A 20,669-nucleotide genomic window follows, 5' to 3' on the forward strand; every position below is an offset into this window, starting at 1 on the left:
ATAAACTCAAAATGAATGAAGAATCTAACTGTACCATAAAAATCCTAGAAGAGAGCAAAGGCAGTAATTTCTCTGACATCAGCCCTGACAAAATCTTTCTAAATATGTTTCCTGAGGCAAGGGAAACAAAAGCAAAAATGAACTATTGGGACTACATCAAAATAAAAAGCTTGTGCACAGTGAAGGAAACAACGAACAAAAGTAAAAGACAACCCGCTTGAGAGAAGATATTTGCAAATGACATATCCAATAAAGGACTAATATCCAAAATATGTAGAGAACGGATGCAATTCACCACTACAAAAGCCAAATGATTGAATTTAAAATGGGCAGAAGATATAAACAGACATTTCTCCAAAGAAGACAGCCAGATGGCAATAGACCCATGAAAAGATGTTCAACATCACTTAGCATCAGGGAAATGCAAATCACAACTACAATGACATATCACCTCACATCTGTCAGAATGGCTAAAAAAAAAAAAAAAACTCAGGAAACAGTAAGTGTTGGCAAGGATGTGGAGAAAAAGGAAACCTCACTCACTGTTGGTGGTAATGCAAACTGGTGTGGCCACTGTGGAAATCACTATGGAGGTTCTTCAAAAAGTTAAAAATAGAAATGCCCTATGATCCAGTAATCACTCGACTGTATATTACAAAAGAATATGAAAACCCTAATTCAAAGGGATATTTGCACCCCTACCTTTATTGCAACACTACTTACAATAGCCAAGTTATGGAAGTATCCCAAGTGTTCATCCATAAATGAATGGATAAAGATGTGGTATGTAGATACAACAGAATATTACTCCGCCATTAAAAAAGAATGAAATCTCGCCATTTGCAATAACATGGATGGAGCTAGAGGGTATTATTATGCTAAGCAAAGTAACTCAGTTAGAGAAAGACAAATACCATATGATTTCACTCATGTGTAGAATTTAAGAAACAAAACAAAAAAGACAAAGAGACGGATTCTTAGTTATAGAGAACAAACAGATGGTTATCAGAGGGAAGGTGGGTGGGGGATGAGCAAAATAGGCAAAAAAGATGAAGAGCATACTTATCTTGATGAGCACTGGAATTATTGAATCACTACATTGTATACCTGAAACTAATATAATGTTGTATATTAACTATACCTTAATTAAAGAAGAAAAGAAAAGAAATGCAAATTAATGGGTACCACCCAAACCGGCTCAATCAGTCTCTGGGGAGTTGAGTCCGAGGATTCAGCATTTTAACAAGCCCTCTAGGGGTGGTTTTTATGCATAATGAAGTTTGAGAACCACTGATTTTAATTGCTCAAAAGCAATCAAAAGCAACTGGTTAAGAACATGCAGGAGATTCTTGGACTTACTTTCTGCCTCTTAGCAACTTATGCTTATATGCAAACAACTTAAAAGCAGGATAAAATATTTGTTTCTTCAGTTTTTCTATTTGCCAGCTAACCTTTTCATAGTATTTATTAGAGTCCATTTTGCCATACAATAGATTTGCCAAGATCGTGATTAAGAAGCTCATTCCAGTGTATTTAAAATGTTGAAATGGAAACAATCTGGAGATGTAATTGCCAAAATTTAATCAAGGATTTAATTTATAGCTCAGACTGGCCAAATGGATTTTCCCATTTTTCAGTTCATTGTTTGCACAAGGAAATTAAAAAGTATGGAATCACAAGCTGAGCAGTGACCCCTCGAAGTATATCGCGGTGTGCTCACTGATGCTCATTTGCCATATTGTATCATCCCGATCCTTGGGACTTCGAGTTCCCAAAGCCAGATCAGAGCAAGTAAGGGGAAAGAAAGATCACAGTGTGTGTGTGTGTGTGTGTGTGTGTGTGTGTGTGTGTGTGTGTGTGTAGGTGTGTATATGTGTGTGTGTATATCTATGTATATCTATATATATCTATATATCTATATCTATCTATGTATATATATATTTGGTTGTGTTATAAATTATTGCCAGGGCATGTTAGCTCTCACATTGCTATGAGAATTAATAGAGTAGGTTAAATATTCTGTTCTTAATTCTGTTTGTTAAAAAATGCCCTTGTTTCAACATGCCATGTCCAGCTGCTCTTAAACCACTAAAGAAGTATAATTGAAAATTTCGTTGCCTCCTCCATTCTACCAGTGGTCATAGGTTTTATACTGAGCTCTCTGCACTTGTTTTACAAAAACCCAAGGTTTTAATACTTTGTGCCACACAATATCCATCATTTCGAATCTGAAATCCCCAGTGCAGATTTGACAAAGCAGTGGTTTATCAGCCATAGTTTGCCAAGTCAGCATAAATGTCTGTGTGCTCTGGGGCAAAAAAGAAAAGGACAAATAAGGTCGGTGATGTTCTAATCAAGGTGGGCGAGTGTGTGTATGTGTGTCTAATTTTGTAGTGTTTTTATTATTTGTTTTTGAAAGAGAGACAGAGCGTGAGCAGAGGAGGGGCAGAAAGAGAGGGAGACCCTGAATCCGAAGCAGGCTCCAAGCTCAGAGCTGTCAGCACAAAGCCAGACGTGGGGCTCAAACTCACAAACTGTGAGATCATGACCTGAGCCAAAGTTGAACATTTAACGGACAGAGTCACCCACGTGCCCCCAAGTGTGTTTTTATATGTACATTTGAATGATGCTTTGCCTAGCAAAAGTGCTATATTAAGATTCATGGTGTGGACCACTTCTCCGGTTCTGGATGTGATGAGGATAGTGGAGTCTGAGAAAAATATTAAGTCTTTTTCTCTCCTGGCTACAGTTGCATAGGTGCCTCCCAGTGCTTCTTTGTGAAGTAGAATAATCAAGATGTTTCAGTAACAAGTCATTTCATTTAATTGAACTATGTCTTACTTCTAGTCAAAAAGAAACAGGTGAAAGGACAGCCGGGTCTCGAGCATTTCACAACAAGATTAGGAATATGTTGTAGTTTTCCCCAACACTTTATTATGAAAATTTTCACACATGCAGAAAATGGAGAGGAGTTTACAGTTAATTCACTATCTAGATTCCACAATTACTCTTTCACTATACTTGCTTTATTAATACCCTTTGCTCTATCCATTCATTAATCCATCATTTTTTTGCAATAAGACATCAGTTGCAGACATCAGTGTGTTTCACTTCTAAGCACTCAACACGCATGTCATTAACTGTAGTTCAATGTATTTCTTCTTTTGGGATGAAACTTCCATACGATGAAATACACAAATCTTAAGTACACCATTCCGTGAGCCTTGCCAAATGTATCCGCCTGTGTAACCCAGAGCCCAGATAGAGCATTGCCATCACACTAAAATTAATTAATGTGCATATGTCTGAAAGAATGTGTACATACTGCTAGACCTGATCCTTTTCTTAATTTAATAGTCAGGGTCCCCTAGGTTCCACATGGTAACTGAGGGGGCTGACATGTTTATCTTCTCTCTACCCACTTGCTTAATGAAAATGACATGCTGCTCAGTCTAATTGCCATCTCACATACCCTGCACTTAGCTCATGATTTCTTAAAATTTCTAATGCTTCCTCACAGTTAGTAGAAGAATACAAGGATACATGGGAGTGGAAGTTAACCAGCTTCCCTCAAGACCACCTCCAATAAAAGTAAATAGACTCATGCTGATTGATCCACAGCTTCTGCCATGCTTACTGATCTTAAGGAAGAATGTCCAGATGCTAGAAGGCAATTAGCTGCTGTTTTTCAAACCAGCTCTAGTTCATTGATAATGGCTGATGGTTGCTGGGAGTGCTGTGTCAAGAAGGATCCCGAAGCTATGCCTATACTGAGTGGGAAGGTACTGCAATGACTTACCGATGTCCGCCACAGGTAGAAGCTGGAGCTGGAAAGTGACCTCAGGAATGTCATCCCTTTTATATGCAAGATTTGAGTCTGCCCCTGAACTATTCCATGTAGTCACCCAAAAACTCTTCTAGATTGAACCCGGCACTGACAAGGATAGAAGGACACTGAGGACCACTCCAAAATGTTTCTGTCCTAGTTCATATTTGTATCTTATTAAAATAATTAGTGTTCCTTTGCCAACAGTCCTAATCACAAAAGGGATGACTAGATGGGGTTTAAAAATTCCTGGTGGGGGAAAAAAGAATCAAAGAGACGGAGAAAAAGAGAGAGAGAGAAAGAGATAGAAATTGATGTATTCTACCATACTAAGAATGCAAATGTGTCACTATTTGCCTTAAGGCTGATACACTCCACGAATTACTCTTCTTCTTGCAAAGTGTAAAAGTCTAAGTAGTTGAATATTTGAATCACTGCTGCTGTGGGATAATAACACCCAGTTCAACTTTACTGCTTTTCTCTAAGAAGCAAAGCGATACTGGGTCAGTCAAGATTATTCTTAGCATGTGGGGGCAGGATGGAGGGGTGAAGAACCAAGCTTTGCTTTCATCTTTTTACTAGCCGGCTTTATTTATAACACTTCGGCAGATGTCAAGACGATTTGTTTTGTTCCTCGCAGCCTCTGTGTGATCTGTCTCTTCACTGCAGTGTTCCCCAAGTGTGAGTTGCTTGGCTCAGGATCATTTTCAAAGACTCAATTTTCAAAGCAAATACACCCACAAGTCAGTAGTATTTTCGAAAACAAAGGTTATCACATTTTTCCAAGGGGGATATACGAGAGAAAGGAGGATGCTGAGAATAGAGCGTGAGTTTATTTCACATGGCAGGCCTCATAAAGATTGCATCCATAAATGTGCTGCAAATTGAACAGCCGCGGCGGGGAAGAAATGGTGGGGGAGGACTCAGATGAGAGCAAAGCTAAAGGAATAACTTCAGGGAAGTGTGAAGTTGAAGGGCACATGCCTGTAGGGTATGTTTTCTCACCAAGTCTCACATTAACTCCTGACCAGAAATACACAGGGGGAGACACACACATACTCCACCTCCTTGACGGGAGAAAATTTTTATTTCATCGGGATTACTGAGGAATGTTGCTGCTGATAAGGCTACAGAAAATATTTCTGGGAGTGCGTTTTCAGAACTTGGGAACAGAGACAGTCTGTCTGAACCCAGCTCAACTTTTCTTTCTTATCACTTTTTAAAAGCATGTTATCTTTAAGAGCCAAATTAACATTTCATGATATGGCCTCTCAGCAGCTGATACTTGGGCATCCCAGGGCTGGACAGGAATGACTAAGCAGTTTTATAGAATGACCGTCACCTGAGCGGCTGGCTTGACAGTTTGGGTGTCAATCGTATCGAGGCTGTTTGTTCCTGTCTAGATTTATGCAGCTCTCAGAGAAGAGAACTACCTGTTCCAGGGAAGGTGTGAATAGTGTAATAAACAAAACAAGACACAAAGTATATTCTTGTGAGACGCCAATTAATTAGTCACACGATGTGTTAAAGGTATGGTGCCTTCTCTATTTTGAATAGTGCATCACACAGAATTTTCTCAGTGCATTGAAATATACACCTAATGACATCCTGGACAGCAATTTTAATAGTATGAGGCTGTGCTGGGTGGTCGGTCCCTCATTCAAAACTCAAAAATAAAATAAATGCCATACTCACTCCTCGAAGGTGAGTCCTAATATTTAGATTTTGCCTTTTGATGCATTTCTCTGGTATTCTTGACACCGAGGAATTTCAAATGCCATATGATAATGCACTTTAATGATTTAAAATAGGTGAGGTTTTCAGAAGCATACAGATCTGTGAACTGAAGTATATACATGTATTTCTCTAGGTAGCTATATGATAAGAAGTTTTACTGTGTGGTTATAGTATTCATAGAATCAATAAAACTAGCCGTGGTTGGTAAAAGGTCACTTCTAGTGGATTTATTTTACTATGTATAGAATTACATCTGGAGAGTTAGAGAAGGACTGTTTTTCACGGAATGAGTTGTTTTGTTTTTTGTTTGCTAGAGAAAGGCAATTTTGAGCAAAAGTTTTCCTCATCAGTGCTGGGATATTATATTTCACATATAATTGCATCCTTCTATTTCTTTTATCATAGAGTAACATTTTTTTTAACATTATGTATTATCCCAAATTCAAATGCCATTATCCTGCATTGCTTCCGACATCAGAGAATATTTTTAAATTTTTAAAAATTTAAGTGTACGACTATGGACCAAAATTCAAATAGTTAAAACTTAAAGTTCATTTTTACACACGCACACACGCACACACACACGCACACACACACACTGTAAGGTGAGCAAGCTTGCCTTGTGTACTTTAAGGGGTAATACTTCCTTATCTTCTTACTGTCTGTGTTTCTTGGTAAACCCCAATAGAATTCTCTTAGGTTTATTTTGTGTATTTTATTTTCTTAGATTTCAATTTTCCCTTTATTGTGTATGTGTGTGTCTGTATAACTTTCTTTAGATTTCACTAGTCACAAGAGTAAAAACAAGAGTGTTTCTGGTTTTTTTTGTTTTTTGTTTGTCCATTTATACATTCACTATGTTACTTAGGCCACTGCTTCACCTCTATTCCAAGTCCCATCTTCTTTGTCCCATGGGAATCCATTCAAGCAAAAACTAAGCTTGTTTGTTTGTTTGTTTTTCCATTTGATTTTTAAAAGAAAAATAAAGCAGTTGCAACTGTTCTTTAGCCACTACTTGGCACAGATAGGTAAGTGCTGGTTGTCTCCCTCCCTTAGCTGTGGAGATGGACAGAGAAGTAGATATATCAAAAGGTATATACATCTTTTGAGAAAGAAATCATTTGCACAAACAATAGACATGAACCACAGAACTTGATCCTGAACTAGGAGGAATGATGGCCAGGAAATAATTGTTTGTTTAAGGAACTTTCTTTAAAGGCCTCTGTGCATCATTTCAGGACCTGTATAGGTCTTACCGACATCTTCACTATGACAGGAACTCCAATGACCTTTCCTGGAAGCCTTCCATGAGCGCTCCCTGTCATGGTTACCCCACTTCACCCTCACCATCTGCATCACTACCGGTGCCATCATCACCCCACTTCTGCAGCTGGATCAATCAACAAGACTTCTAAAGTGGGTTTCCCTCTGATGAACTTTACCAGCATTCGTTCCAAAGGAGTTTAGGGGGCCCAGTTTGGAATGGCTTGGCATCGCCATCCTTTTCCAGGGCTTCATTTGGAGGTAGAGGCAAGCACTCTGCCCGGTCAAGCACATTTGACCTCAGACAGGCAGCACCGAAAAGTGATTGTGAACTGGCACTTAGTACATATTCAGGAAGGTTCCATCCCAAGCCTTTCTCTGGCTACTTAGGCAGACAGCAGAGATTTTCTTTTTTCCTTGAGCTCTCACTTGCTCCATCTTGAGTATATCTCTATTCCCTTAAAGAGCACATTTTAATCTGATTGTTTGTGTATTCCCAATGAAACGTCATCTCCTGGAGTCCGTCTATATCAAGAACTCTTGCATTCCATCTTTGCAAGTTCAAGGAGTCTGCCAAGAGGCTGGTATATCCATTGTTGGATAGAATAATACGAACAGCTCTAATATTTTTAAGTAAAAATGAATTTACAAGGAAGGATAGAAAATAAATATAAGAACCAATGATTGTTACATGTGTACGTGTACATTCCTTTTATTTTACACAGCTCCAAACTCCAAAGTAATAGGGAGTAACTTTAGACAACTTAATTTTTAAATGTTTATTGTCTTATTTTCCCTTCAATTTCTGTGTGCAACCATATTTTGGGGCGTGGGGGAAACAAATTCATTCTTGCATTTAAGGACTAGAGGCCTACTATCCTTACGAGGGGCCATTATCTTTCTTTCTCTGACATAAAATGGCAGGCAGTGGTTAAGTGTCTACACAATACATACAAATATATATATCATTGGTTTTATTTTGCATTCAGAGTAGTTCCAGGAAAGAATGAGGTCATCCGTTTTGAAAGTGCAGCATATTTTGTGAATTTTCACTATGCGTGGCTTCTTTTTGAGTCAGATTTTTTTTTTCCTTTCTTTTTCAGGTCTCACTTACACCCTTATGCAGAATCTTGTAAATTGTGTCAATTGAGAACACAGTTACAGATAGTAGAAGTGGTTTTAAAAGCCACCAAACATAAAGGGATTTTTCTAAGTTCCCGGAACAGCTAGCTTTCTGTTTAATCCGGTCCCTTCAGAATCTGTCTTGTGACCTGGATATTTAAAGCCATATAATCATCTGCAAATAATCAAAAGGCTAGAATCTTCAAAGAGTTCAGTCATAGGCAACATGTATCATGTTATTTAGTTAGTTTTGACAAAGTCATCTAGGCGTTTGAACATTGTTATCTGCAGGATTTCTTTTTCCTCCGACATAAAGACATTTAGTTCAGAACTCAAGAGCAAAGAATGTGTTTCATTTTTGACATGAGGTGTCTTAATTTCATCCCCATTTTATTTCATTATACAGGCACTGAGCTAATTATTTTTTGTTACATCAATGATAACTGATAATTAGATACAAGGCTTTGGTGTTATGCTATGTTGGCAAACATGGGAAAATGTTTCTTCTTTTTAAATGTAAAACATTTATTGTAAAAGTATTGATTGGAGGAAAAATATTTGGGGCCATCCAACTTTACATTCCCAGTCTAGAGGCTGCTGGGAAAATACCAATATTTTTACAGTTGTAATTTGCTAAAAATAAGTTGTGAAAGATCATCAAGGGTACGCTGCCTATTTAATTGTGGTGACAGCTAGCTTTGAAAGGATTATTAGCCCCATGAACTGAAATTGAGTATGTGGGATGTAGAGTAATGTATACACATATTAGAATGTCTCCAGGGGCGCCTGGATGGTTCAGCTGGTTGAGCCTCTGACTCTTGATTTTGGCTCAGGTCGTGATCTCATGATCCTGAGATGGAGCCACTAGTCGGCCTCCATGCTGAGCATGGAGGGTGGTTAAGATCCTTCGTCTCTTCCTCTGCCCCTTTCCTGTTTTCTCTCTCTCTCTCTCTCTCTCTCTCTCTCTCTCTCCCTCTGTCTCTGTTTCTCTCTCTCTCCCAAATTAAAAAAAAAAAAAGGAATACATCCAGATTAAGGTGTTTTAGTATTTCCTTGCCAGAAGGGATAACAGTCACATTATTATTTAATGGTACTTGAGGAAACTTCATGGAGTAGATAGAATAATTACTATCAGTTTTATGGAACATTCAGAAGAATTTTGTTTTCACTTAGATTCACACTTACTACATGGTGCTTTTCTCAGAGCAAGGGTCATCTTTCTATTTGACAAGATAGATTCTTCAGCTCTCTTTCACCTCCTATTATACATAGGTAGTACCATATTCTCAATTAACGCATAGTCTTCCAATGATTTCAGGCGCATTTGTTTCATTTCTCCATTTTCTTGAGGGTAAAGGGACCATTTGCGTCTTCAGTGGTTCCCTAAAATTCTTATTGCAAGGTGAAGGGCATAATGCATTCTTATTGATAAGAGCTCTTTTGTCAGTTTAGAAGAGGACAAACAAGGGGATACTTTCCTGTCCACAAATTAGAATGCTTTTAAAGGCTGCATACATTCCCACCTATATCTTTTGGAACAGTATGGTTCCCCACAATTTTAATTTAACTTTTAGTTTGATATATTAAAGATGTTGTATGTTGATTAATGGAGATGGTCAAGTCAGGAACAGAAAGTCACAGGATGTTTCTTGATGGAGATTTACAGAGATATTTGCTGTGAAAAGGGAAATCAGAGAACCAGGAACTTGTGGAGAGATCATGATTCAGGCATTGTGTGGGACAGTCTCATAGCTCTGTTATCTATGAACTCTGTACTAAAGTTCATAGAGCTAATCTTTGTTTTAATTATGTTGGTTTCCTGCCTCCCTTAGAGTTTGTGAATTTGGTTCAAGTACTGTTTCTGTGTGTTTTTTTTTAAAGGATGCATTGCTTTATAAATTTAAACTTACTTTTAGAATGCCCGTTGGTTATTTTTCTTGCCTTAAAATAAATCAAAACGCCTAATTTTAAGAGGATCTACATTTTGTCTCTGTCATTGCTTCTATGTTCTCCAGGCCTATAGAGAAGGATTTAGGTGGAAATGTTTTAGGATTCTTTTTTCTTTATAATGTTTTTAAAATACACAAGTTAACTTTTGAGAAAATGTAGCCTGAAGCTTAATTCTTGACCCGTACATTTTGAATATTTAAAATCAGACTAATAAGAAAATAAAAGAGTCGATATTCTCAAGGAGTTAATTTTACTCATATGACAAGAGTTGATGGTTTGTAGGCTTTACAACATTTCATTAGGGGAATTTTATGAGGGAAGCCAGGTGGAACATATACATATTTTATCCAAAGCTGGCAAAGTGGATCCCTCAATAGAGTTTGTTTATATGTACTGGTTAACTTGAATGCTTACCTTGAGGGGAAGCAGTAGGCAAATGATTTTATTTTCTGGGTTATTAGACCAAGAAAGAGGCAGAAAATAACTTTTATTACAGAGCAATCTTTGTCTTTGCAGCCTCATTTTACATCATGATGAGAATCTCTTGAAAGGGAGGTGCTATAAAATGACTGCTTCTTTGATAACCTAGCCACTGCCCCCCCACCTGGGAGTGAGGCACATTGCTTAAGATACTGATATTCCAGTGCACTTTGGGAGTGTGAGTTCTATTCTTTGCATCTCTTATGACCCATAGAATGGTATAACTAATACTTGTAAGATGTTGATAGAGATGATCGAGAGAAAGTAAAATGCCATAAATATGTTTTGTTTTGTTTTACTTTCATAACTGATTCAAATTGTCCTTCACCTCCCAGGAATCTTGAATCAATTGATTTTTGTATGTGTGCTCTCTTTGAAATTGGTTATATATTCGATGGTTTTAGGTTTTTTTTTTATTTTTTTAATGTTTATTTTTGAGAAAAAGAAAGAGACAAAGCCTATGGGGGAAGGGACAGAGAGAGACACACACACAGAATCTGAAGCAGGCTCCAGGCTCTGAGCTGTCAGTGCAGAACCCAAGGTGGGGCTTGAATCTATGAACCACAAGATCATGACCTGAGCCAGAGTCAGATGCTTAACTGACTAAGCCACCCAGGAGCCCCTGAAATCGGCTATATATTGTCATGCTCAGTTTTGACAATATTAAAGTGCTAAATGATTTCTGTACTCACATCACCAAAAGAGTTTTGATAGTAACTGCCACTAGTTAGCGCTGTACTGAAGAGAAACTTGAGAAGACCGGAGTCCTCCCTCTTTGCAGTTCTGTACTTTCCATACTGGTACTTCCATGCCATGCCACACACTCAATACCAGCTTGATATTTTGTTTTTCTAAACAGTTTGACCTTTGTCCCCTGTTCTTAAACTCCTACATTTACTTTTCTGCCCTTTTGCTAAAGTTTTTATAGTTGGACTTGTTTTAACACGGGAACACTGAGTAGATAAGAGTGTTCTTCTAGATATTTTCTATGTCACTATAGGTCATTAAATGAAAAGTCCCTTTGTGTATCAATCCAGAAGAATAGGAATATTTTTTGTAATTTCATAATTAGCATCTATTTTAAAAGGTTTTTATATTCTCCACCTGCAACGTTTGGCAAAGTTTATATATGCATACAGGTTTAGGTACCAGAAAAGATGATCTACCAGAGGGAGTCCTATTATCTTGTGGTTTGAAAGGCAAGTTCAACTGTACAGAATCACAGGCAGGAAGAGATAGTACACAAATATGCCAGTCATATTTTGATATCACAGTCTTGTATTGACACTTCCATCAAAATGTAGGGAATCCAGCATTAATCTTGAGGGATAAGTTCCCGTAAGTATTTTGCAGAGCAAAAGTTTTCTTTTGTATTTATAGACCATTCTAGGCCACAAAAGCACCAAGAAGAAAATGGACCAAATGGTTAGGGCTCTGTACCTCCTCCCAAAATACCTGCCCTTGATCTGAGGTATAATTTTCTCATCTGATAAGATTGACCCAAAATATGGCTCAAAAATGACCTCTGTGTCTGCTCTCCTATTAAGAAATAATAGTGTGTGCTCATGTTACTTCTCTTCTCATGACTTGTTTGTCGGTTTCTGGCAACACTAATCAAGTGGTTCTTTACAATAGCCAATCATTTGTTTAGTGGATTCTTCATTTCCACTCATCTAAGGAAGAAAAGTCAAGAAGTCCCACAGAAATACCTCAGAGGAAAAAAACGAAACCAAACAAGATGGCTTAATTCTTGACACTTGTGATTTATTGAGTCTCTTTTCATCTGTCATGTAAGAAATATACACACCAGGTTAATTTTTATTTTTGATCTGGTTTCTCTGCAAAGACTCAGACTCCTGCCCTAGAGTTAAATCTAATGGAAACGACACTTGTTGAAAGCAAATGGCATGTTTTTATCTATAGAAACTGTCTTTCTCTCCAACATAAAACAATGTGGATTTCCTACTAGCAGTCTCTGGATAGCTGTTAGAAGTTGGTAGCAATCAAATAAATTAAAAACAACAACAACAACAAAAAGCATTGTATTTATGTGTGGCCCTTCATTATATTATTTAAAATGCCATATGTCCCATTTTAAATTTATTTTGCATATCTAACCATTCAGCCCCACTTGCTAAGACTTTAAAAGGCATAATCTTTAGCATTCTGATACTACTTGTCAATGTTCATTGTCTGGCGCCTTGTTTGCAATGAAGTGTAACAGTAAGCATTTAAAGCTTTAATGAGTTGAATGTGAGTATGCTTGAGTGTCCTGACTGGTTGACATTAAAAACGGAAAGCAGAACAAGAGAAATGTACCAGAATCACCTCAATATATTCTTTTAACCTCGACACTAAGAGAACTTATTTGATAGCCCAATGAATAACTGACTATATTCCCCTCGTATCATTTCTTAGATGTTATTCAATGTGATCCATAGCTTTTTTTCAGACCTCACCTCAATGGCAAAACAGGAGAGAAGATGGTATGTGATGGTGTCATTTCTCTGATCCTCTAGATAGATCGCCTAATAATATTAATGCAAAGTACATGCAAATGCAAATAAGCTGTATTGCTTCTGCATAACAGTAATTAATATGCTGGTAACTCCATAGGGTTTGAATGTTAAGATGGGTCTTTGACAAAAAAGACAACATAGTATAACATTGGAAATAATTATGCTCTCTCTTTTTTAGGATAAGTGATTAGTGTTCAGTTTCAGTACTTATATTTGCTTTATAAAAGCTGTATTGTGCTCATTTTTGTTTTGACATGGAAGGATGCTTTACAAGATCATTTCATTCAATACAGTTTAAGTCACTGACTAGACATCATGATTCACATGCATATTTCCATAAGCATATACTGTAACTCATTATGCTTAATGACTAAAAGCACTTCTGCAAAATCACCTTGAGACTAAAGTGATGTTCTGCTGAGATGCTTTTCCTACATGACAGATCAACATGGTATCTGATGTGATAAAGATACAAGGCCCTTCTTTTCTTTTCCCCCCAAATTTAGAATGAATTAAAGACAACCACTCACCAGAAAACATTCATTTAGGATGCATTTTTGTGATGTTAAATGCTAAACAAGGCAAATTTAGACTAATATATAGATCTTAGGTTCATGATTATAATTTTCTCTGCATGTTTAGAAAGATATTTTAAGGTAATGCACTGCCTGAGGAATAATGACATTTACTAATTGCGTGTGTACATACACATGTGAATGCCTTGATGGGGATATCTGTTTGTGTGTAGCTTTCTAGAAATGAGTACCAGTGTTAGCTATTTGACATGAGATACTGAAATTATTAGAAGTTATCTGCAGAGAAAAGTCTAATCGCATTGTGTTTCAAAAGCATATCCTAGAGTATTTAGATCAAAAAAGAATTTTCAGTCAATTCATTAACATACCCCAAATGGTTGAATCCTTGTTCCTTCATCTATGATCAGGTTTTATATAAATGCAGGTATAGTATATATACAGTTTTGGGAAGACAAGTACCTATAATGGAAAGGGAAATCTCTGATTACCACTGTTGATCTGTGAGAATAAAATAATTTAAAAACATTTTATAAGGCTGACTCAGTTACTTATTAAAAAGTTATTACTGTAGAACTAGTTAGAAGTACTCTGTTCTGGGGCATCTGGGTGGCTCAGTTGGTTCAGCGTCTGACTCTTGGTTTCCAGTCCGGTCATAATCTCACAGTCTGTGGGTTTGAGACCCCGTGTGCCACATCAGGCTCTGCACTGACAGTGCAGAGCCTGCTTTGGATTCTCTCCTTTTCCCTCTGTCTGCCCCTCCCACACTTATTTTCTTGTTCTCTCTCTCTGTCTCTCAATAAATAAACAAGCAAACAAACTTAAAAAAAAAAAGAAGTATTCTCTCTTGGGTTAATTAGATTAGCAAAGGCTAAAAATTAGTCTGGAAATCTTTACATAAATTCAAAGGGCCACAGTACTTTCCCACTTGCGTTTTTAAATTCTAATTAATTCGGGTGGTTTCTGAATTTCTAGGTTATACAAGATTGGCTTAAATTTAGCGTTCAGTTACGTTCCAAACTCATTCTCTATGGAAGTCACCATCCTAGATGTTGTGGCTACTGAGGATTAAGCAAATAAAACCCAGAAACAACTGTTCCTGCCCAGTCCACCCCCCTGAATTTAAAAATCTAGCAAAGTGAAAAAGACGCATACAAAACAATGACAAGAAAATAAGGCAGATGACTTTATATCAGGTAACAATTGTTGGGCACAGAGTATATGGAAGAACTTTCCTGGTGTGATTATTCGTAACCCAGGTATGCCTGCTATTACTCACTGCTGCTTCAGGCCTTTGGGAAGCTTTCAGTGCCCACTGTGACTCCCACTGCCTCGTCACACATCTTTTCATTTTGAGAGCAAGTTTGGCAGTGGTTTATGTTTGAGACAATACCCGTGCTCAGAGGACACCAATGATTCCAGCTTCCTGTTTGTGTTTTCCTATTACTCCTACCAAAGTGGGATTCGTGCATATTAGGATCTCATGGCTGGTACAGGAGGAATGAATCCTTACTCTCGTTGTACAAAAGTTTAATATCAGAAAACATAAATAAGACAGGCTTGTAAAAGACAAGATAATATAGCTTCAGGTCTGAGCCAGATGACCTTTAACTTACCAAAAAAATAAAAGTTAGTTGTACCTACTTAATGTGGGCATGGGGTGCCTGGGTGGCTCAGTGGGTTAGGCTTCTGATTCTTGATTTCGTTTCAGATCATGATCTCATGGTTCACGGGATTGAGTCCTGAGTTGGGCTCTGCACTGACAGTGTGGAGCCTGTTTGGGATTCTCTCTCTACCTCTCTCTCTGTCCACCCCTGCTTGTGCACTCTCTCGCTCTCTCAAAATAAATAAACTTAAAAAAAAAAAAAGAGAACGAATGTGAGCAATTGGCTGGACATAGAGTAGGAATTTCATAAATGTAAGTTCTCTTCTAATTTCTTAGAATGTGGTGTCAGTTATGCTAATCCTAATGTTTATTGAGGAAGGGACATGTCACTCCATATATAGAGTGTATGCTTCATTATTATTTTGACTCGAGATGTTAGCTCCTTTCTTCAAGTGTTTATTCTGCTGGATTTCCTTTCTTACCTTCTTCTTTCTTCCCCAGTGCAATATTTTAATACTCTCAGACAGTCCTCAGGTAACAATTTCATGTGAAAAACTAACAGTAATGAAGTATCACAGTCTTTCCAGGAAGTTATGAAATCACTAACTTTTACTGACAGATAATGAATTTTCTTTTTATTGTTAGGAAATTGTATGCAGGCAGCACCGGAGAACAAACTCTGCTTTGTATACATTGCCAACTCTTGCTTAATTTAGTTTCACAAACAGTCCCAAACACAGTTTCCCCCCCCAAAATATAAACCAGTTCCCACAGCAAAAGTTTTACTAATTTTCAATTCGAGTTTTATTTCTTTTCCATCCTTCTGTTGACCGAGCTGGTCAGACTAAGCGGCAAGACGGTGATGGGACAAAAGAGAGCACCCAGGGGTCTCTGGCTACTATGTGCTTCCTAAACCAACACCTATCTCTAGGATTTCCATTTTCTGTCTTTCTACTTGCTTTAGATGAAGATCCTCAAGGCACTGACATTTAAAATATTCTTTCTGTCCTCTGTGAAACAACACCCTAGGGTCTTGATGTGCAGCAGTGATGGATGGGGACACTTGGTTATGGAAGTTTGCAGATATCCAACTTGAGCAGTCTTGGCTTCTCAAGCTAGTTCTGGCCCTTACTAGCTGTGCAGCCTTGTGTGAGTCAGGCTTTCAGCTTTGCCGTCTTTAAAACGAGGACTACAGTAGTACCTGTCTCATAGGTAAAATAAATGCACGTAGTTACCAGAAGAGAACATAGTAAGCGCTATATGAATGATAGCTGCCATTATCATTGCAAGCTAATTAATTGAGATCATTTAAACTACTCAGCAATTAAGTTTCATTGCCGAAAGGCCCTTGAGAAGCAATGCCACACACGATTTGAGAACTGGGAAGGAGAGATCTTTTGTTATATCAGCCACACTGCGTCACAGGGGACTGCTGGCCTCTCCTTCCTGAACAAAGGCCACAAGAAGATGGAAAGCTAGATGTGTATATAAGATCACATCATTTATAATACTTGGTATTTACTGCATTGACTTGGGCGTCCCGAGAAGCAGACACTGAGGTAAAGATTCAAGATTAAGTAGTTTATTTGGGGTGTGAAGGAAACACCAGTAGTGGAGTTGTGGGGGTGGGGGATTGGCAAGGAAAAGGACCTCAATAAGCCAACTACCATGTAGGTGACTGGAGCACAGTCCCAATAGGGCAACTCTGTGAACCAAAAGCAGGACGCACACCTCTGAGTTAGTACATCCGAGGGGCAAGGAAACTAGGGCATTTATCCATTAACCCCTGACTGTCAGTACTTAGTGGCCACCCATATTGGTTTGTTAGTTTTCCAGCATTCTCAGTTGCTAGCGCAGGACAAGGTAGCTCTGGCCAGCCAAGGAAGTCCTTATAGAAGGAAATGCTGCTCCTGTGTCCCCTGTGGTGGAAAGGAGGAGGGAATATAAATGGGCACCCAAGCACCTGTTTTAACTACTTACAGAGTACTATTGGTATGATTTTGGGGAGGTTTTAATGAGATCCTTCTTACACGTATAATCCTGAGGATATAATGGGTTTACGTTGCAATTTGATGTAGAAACATACTTAGTTTTGGTAAACAAAAGCTATAATGCGCCTATGGCGTGTTAGACATCTTCTACACCATCAATCCTTGCACATTTGCTTCTTAATGAGCACACCGCATAGCTACCTCTCTGTTTTGCCCCCCCCCCCCCCCCCCCCCCCCCGTGCTTGTTGAGCTCTCTGAAACTTTGGGGGAGCATGACCAGAACTTCACCCTGATTCCCTTTCTTTGCATTCTTTTATCTACCCATCAGAACTACTTTGCATATCAATATGTTATCCATGAACTGCCAGGGCAGGGTTTATTTTAACCTATTATTCTGCTTCACAAAGAATGAAACTTATTATACGAAAACTTAGATAACTACTCTGCTACCTGATCTGCTTAGTAGCGCATTCACTTGCAGATTCTGCCAGCTTTTGTCTTTTTCTTACATTGCTGATAATTGTTACTCTTCTGACATGTTCCATGTACACCTCGGTCTTAATAACGAAGGGAGAAAAGCAACACAGAAATATTCATACCTGGTGCTTCATTTTATGTGGGCTCCCTGAAGGGACAGGCTTGTGACTGTGCCTACATTCCTAGGAAATTAATGTTCCTTCTTCAGACTCCTGTTTTTCTATTTATAGCCACAGGGCTTCAGTTTTATAAGTGTCCAGAAAGTTCTGAGTAATGCATAGAATTCTACATACACAGCAAATGCAACCTTGGCAAAATGTAATCCCTGGTGAGAGAGGAAAATAGAGAATCAACAATCCGTTGCTTTTATTAGAATAATAAAACTGGAACAGTTTGTGTCTGAAAGTGCTGTAAACCAGATTCTTTTTCATGTAAATTCTATAGCCAGGATATAATGGACACTGTCATGAATTTGGTAAGTAGAAAATTATAATATTTGGAGAAAACTTGACTTCTCCTGGGTACAATGTTTTCCGTTGTTTACTTATTCAAATGTGCCTGTTTTTATGGATCCTTGGTGAAGATGTGGGCTTAAGTGAAACAGTTTCACGTGAGCATGAAGAGAATTTGTGTGTCTCTAACAACACATTAAATAAAAATAAGTACAATCATTTTCTAATACCATCTCTCAAGTCTTCCCGTCCATTTTTTTCAAAATATTGAAAATTTGAGAACTCCATGTGGACTCTAGTATATCTAATATTTATTAAGGAGAGGCCATTCTATCCAATACACAGAACCTACTCTTAATTATTGTCTTGACAGCTTGCATGTAATTACACATTTTTGTTGCAACAAAGTTGTATAGAATTAACATCACCATATTAAAGAATATCATAAAACATCTATCTATCTTCAAATGCTACTATATTTGGCTTAGGCAAAATAAGAATGGTGGTGTTGGACTTTCTAGATACAGTATTTAATGGGATGGAGCCGGATATAATGTAATGAAATGACCTTGACATACCTATAAATGAACAAACCAAAAGAACAACTCCATTGTTCACAGGAATGAATGCAACTCTTTGAATCTACATTAGTCCCTGGTTCTATAGCTACACTGTCTGTACTCTGGTAGTTTTTTGAGGAAAGATTAAGGATTCAAAATTGTTTAAACCTGTCTCTCTTTCTCCCTCTCTCTCTTCTTTCCACCCATTACCATAGTATGGGTAATTCACATTTCTCTTCATTATAGTGTCTTCTAAGGCTTCAGAATCATGTCATTCCTCATGCAGCAACAAAGAGAAAAATATCTCACTTTCAACAAATTTGATTTGAAACTGGCAATTATATAAGGTAATGCTTAAAAAGTAGACCCTAGAGAAGGACCTAGGTGATTATTTAAGGACTAAGGTTTGTGACAGCATGGACATTTGCTCTAAACTGTATTCAACATACTCATTATCCCAATCCTAATGAGGCCTTTACATCTTATTTCAGAAGCAGTCTGCTAAGGCAAGTGTGTCATAGAAGAAACTAAGGTTTTGGTTTGTTTTCATATCTTAGACTAGTAGATCAAGTAACACAGAATCTAATTTTTTAACTTTCTTTTTATTTTTTTATATTTATAGGCAAAAATTAAGTTCTGATTTTAATTGATTTAATTTGTATGCTGATATTAATCTTTTAAAAATATGTCTATTAGCCATTTCAGATCTGAGAGTTATAGATCCACATGCTTTACTCATTTTTCTATTGGTTTTTAAGTGTTTTCCATTTTTATTATAAAAATGTTAGACATCGCAAAGGTGGAGATTATAGTGTAATGCAGACCTTTGCTCCTGTCACCCAATTAATATTTACTTATGGCCAATCTTGTTTCACTTATAATTCCATTCCTTTTCTTTCCAGATCATTGTGAAGCAAATTGTAAATATATTATAGCATCTGTAAATATTTCTGCATGCATTTCTAAAATATACAAGCCCTTGGGGCGCCTAGGTGGCTCAGTTGGTTAAGTGGCTGACTCTTGATTTCAGCTCAGGTCATGATCTCACGGTTCAGGAGATCGAGCCCTGCATCAGACTCTGCACTGTCAGTGTGGAGCCTGTTTGGGATTCTCTCTCTCTCCCTCTCTCCCTCTCTCTCTCTCTCTCTCTCTCTCTCTCTTTCAAAATAAATAAATAAACATTTTTTTATAAAAGCCCTTAAAAATAGCCCAATGCCAACATTAAAACTTAATACTCCATTACTATCATTAAATGTTGAGTATTCATAATTTCTCTCAAAAGTTTCAAACAAGTTTTTGAATCAGGATGTAAGTAGTGTGTACACATGTGATTAGATGAAATATCTCTTAAATCTTGTTTGATTTATAGGTCATCTCTTCATCTCTTCCCCTGCACCGAACTATTTTCTTTTAAATATATACAAAAGAAACCAAGTTACTTGTCCTATAGATTTTGCTACAGTATGAATTTTGTTATAGCATCCCCATGGTGTCATTTTATATGCTCCTAAGACCCTATGATCCTTGTGAATTGATATATAAAGTTTGAGGTTCGGAAAGATTACTTTGTAAGTAGTGGAATGCACTTCCTTCAAGAGGGATGTAATGTTTGGTTTGTCTCATTTTTCTTTGTATGTGATGCACCAACCTTTGAGGATTATTGTCAGGATCTACTAATCCATTAGGAATGGCAAAATGGCGATATTCTAATTCTGTTATTCCTTTCTCATTTATTAGACAGGATAATTGCGTAAAAAGAAACTACCGCTTTTCAAGTGTTCAGTGACCCTGTAACACAGTTTATGTAAAAGGCAGGATACATGTTTAAGTCTTTTCTTTTATAGTCAAATGCAGTAATTTTGGAAAGGGCACCAGTAAAGTTCTTTTCGTTATGTTTTGTTGTATCTTGCTTTGAAGATCATTACGAATTCATGGAAATACATACATTTGCTGGGTTTTCACCCACTGAAGTTATATCTTTTACTGACACTTAAATTGTGTCACTTGAGGAGGCCCTTGGAAACCTCTTCATATGGGTTCCTGAGTCATTCTCTTGGTCTGCTCTGGCTCCCATAACAAATACCATAGATTGGGTGGCTTAAACAACAAATTTATTTCTCGCAGTTCTAGAGGCTGGAAGCTCTGAGATCTGG

General features: G+C 37.6%; 1 protein-coding gene across 9 annotated transcripts in view; it reads left to right on the forward strand.

The window, feature by feature from the left end:
- Nucleotides 1-20,669, forward strand: part of RBMS3 (RNA binding motif single stranded interacting protein 3) — a 1,316,996-nt gene that overhangs the window by 991,969 nt on the left and 304,358 nt on the right. The window lies entirely within an intron of this gene.

Source organism: Acinonyx jubatus, chromosome C2, assembly GCF_027475565.1.
Source record: "Acinonyx jubatus isolate Ajub_Pintada_27869175 chromosome C2, VMU_Ajub_asm_v1.0, whole genome shotgun sequence".
Classification (NCBI taxonomy): Eukaryota; Metazoa; Chordata; class Mammalia; order Carnivora; family Felidae; genus Acinonyx; species Acinonyx jubatus.